A 2,862-nucleotide genomic window follows, 5' to 3' on the forward strand; every position below is an offset into this window, starting at 1 on the left:
AATCCGAAAATTCTAACCTTGTCTGTGGTATTCCGAGTAGGATTCCGGGAATCTGGAAAGTCTAACCTTGTCTGTGGTATTCCGAGTAAGATTCCGGTATTGAATGACTGTGACGAGCTTCAAACTCCTGAAGGCTGGGCATTAGTAACAGACGCAAAAGAATCTAGGGATTCTATTCCAACCTGATTGAGAACCGACAGATGATTAGCCGTGCTGTGACAGAGCATAGGACCATTTTCACTGAGAGGATGGGATGTAGCCATTGACAACGGTGATGCCCTACATACAGCTTGCCATGGAAAAGAGTAGGAAGGATTGGATGAATGTAATAAGAAAGTGGAGATTCAAGAGGAGCACAGCATCTTCACACACTTATCTGAAATTCCCACTATTGCTTTACATAAGTATTTCTATCCTTTTTATTTTCTCTTTATTTACTAATTTTCGAACTCACCATAAACCAATTTAATCTGCCTAACTGAGATTTACAAGGTGACCATAGCTTGCTTCATACCAACAATCTCTGTGGGATCGACCCTTACTCACGTAAGGTATTACTTGGATGACCCAGTACACTTGCTGGTTAAGTTGAACGGAGTTGTGTCCACACATAGCCAAGAGCCACAATAATGATTCCATACAACAACAAAGAATACTACATTGATGTGATCACAATTTCGTCCACTAACTAGTAACCTAGGTTTATAGAAAATGGGTAAACTAAGATAATTGGTGCAGAAATCCACTTCTGGGGCCCACTTGGTGTGTGCTGGGGCTGAGACTAAAGCTTCTCACGTGCTTGGGCTGTTTCTGGAGTTGAACGCCAGGTTGTAACGTGTTTTGGGTGCTGAACTCCAACTTGTAACCTGTTTCTGGCGCTGGACGCCAGACAGCAGCATGAAACTGTCGTTGAACGCCAGTTTACGTTGTCTATCTTCGCGCAAAGTATGAACTATTATATATTGATGGAAAGCCCTGGATGTCTACTTTCTAACCCAATTAAAAGCGTGTCAATTGGACTCCTATAGCTCCAAAAAATCCATTCCGAGTGCAGAGAGGTCAGGATCCAACAACATCAGCAGTCCTTTTTCAGCCTAACTCAGATTTTTGCTCAGCTCCCTCAATTTCAGCCAGAAAATACCTGAAATCACAGAAAAACACACAAACTCATAGTAAAGTCCAGAAATATGATTTTTGCCTAAAAACTAATAATATTCTACTAAAATTAATTTAAAACATGCTAAAATCTACATGAAATTATCCCCAAAAAGCGTATAAAATATCTGCTCATCACACAGCTTCATGACTTCCTTCTGCACTACCTCTTTCATGGCTGGATTTAATCTCCTTTGGGGTTGAATGGAAGGTTTAGAATGGAATCGTGCTAGAGGCACAAGCCCTACCACGCGAATGTGTGCCCCACGCGTTCAATTCCGTTTTTCAAAATATGGCCATTCACGCGATCGCGTCACCCCAGATTTTTGGCAAAAATGCATTTAAACAGAGAGTTGTGCGTATGCAATTGATGCGCTATAACTGGGTATAGCTACGATTTAGGAAATTGCACGATCGGCAAAATTCCTTCCGGCAAGTGCACCGGTTATCGTCAAGTAAAAACTCACAATAGAGTGAGGTCGAATCCCACAAGGATTGGTTGAATGAGCAATTCGAATTAAAAGTTTGATTAGTTGAGCGGAATCAAGATTTAGATGAGAATTGCATAAAGTAAATGTGGCAGGAAACGTAAATTGCAAGGAATTGAAATTGCATAAACTTAAATTGCGAGAATTAAAGTGCGAGAAGCTAAATTGATGAAATTAAAAGGGATGGGGGTGATTGCATGAATTAAATTTGCAGAATGTAAATAGAAGGGGATAGATCAGAGAGATGGGTTCATTGGGGTCAGGAGATATTGAAATCTCCGAATCAAAACATTTTCATCTCTTCCTCAACCAATGCATTCATTAAATTTTGCTTGGCAATCTTATATGATTGGATCCCAATTCCTTGGCTCACCAATTCTCTCTAAAAACAAACAGATTCCCAATCCCTTGGTTTAAATGTTCATAAGAAGAGATGATTGCTCGATCACTGATTATACCACACAGTTTCATGAACCACAATTTGGTAGGATTACATATCACAATATCCATCCAAACCCCAATCCAATTCACTGTGAGAAAGCTTCTCTAGCATGAATCCTCCATTCCTTTCCCAAGGTTCCGAAGGATTCCAATTATGGATAGTTTCTTTCCCAAGACAACTAACCAATGGAATTAGATCGAGAAGCTTTCTAACAAAATTCAAGAGAAAAGATTGAAGAAGAAGATGAAAACTATTATTGATTCATTGAATTACAATAGAGCTCCCTAACCCAATGAAAGGGGTTTAGTGAATCATAGCTCACTACAAGAAAATGGAACATTTGTAATAAAAAATTTGTATCAAATTTAAAATTGTTACAAAAAAATAGTATTTTGTAATAACAATTTTTTATTGTTACAAAAGAATAATATTTTGTAACAACATTACAAGTTGTTACAAAATATGATAATATTTTGTAACAATCTGTTTTATTTTGTTACAAATTATGTTAGTTTTTGTAACGATATAATGTTTTGTTACAAAATATTGTAATTATTTGTAACAAAAAAAAATAAGTTGCAAAAATTCAAAATATTTTGTAACAATTTTTATTTTTGTTTCAAAAACTCCAATTATTTTGTAACAAAATAACTTTTTGTTTCAAAAACTCTAATTGTTTTGTAACAAAAAATTAATTTGTTAGAAATTCAATATTGTTTGTAACAAGTTAATTATTTGTCACAAAATATAAGTATATTTTATAACAAATTCTTTTTT

The sequence above is a fragment of the Arachis duranensis genome, chromosome 3, assembly GCF_000817695.3.
Source record: "Arachis duranensis cultivar V14167 chromosome 3, aradu.V14167.gnm2.J7QH, whole genome shotgun sequence".
Lineage (NCBI taxonomy): Eukaryota > Viridiplantae > Streptophyta > Magnoliopsida > Fabales > Fabaceae > Arachis > Arachis duranensis.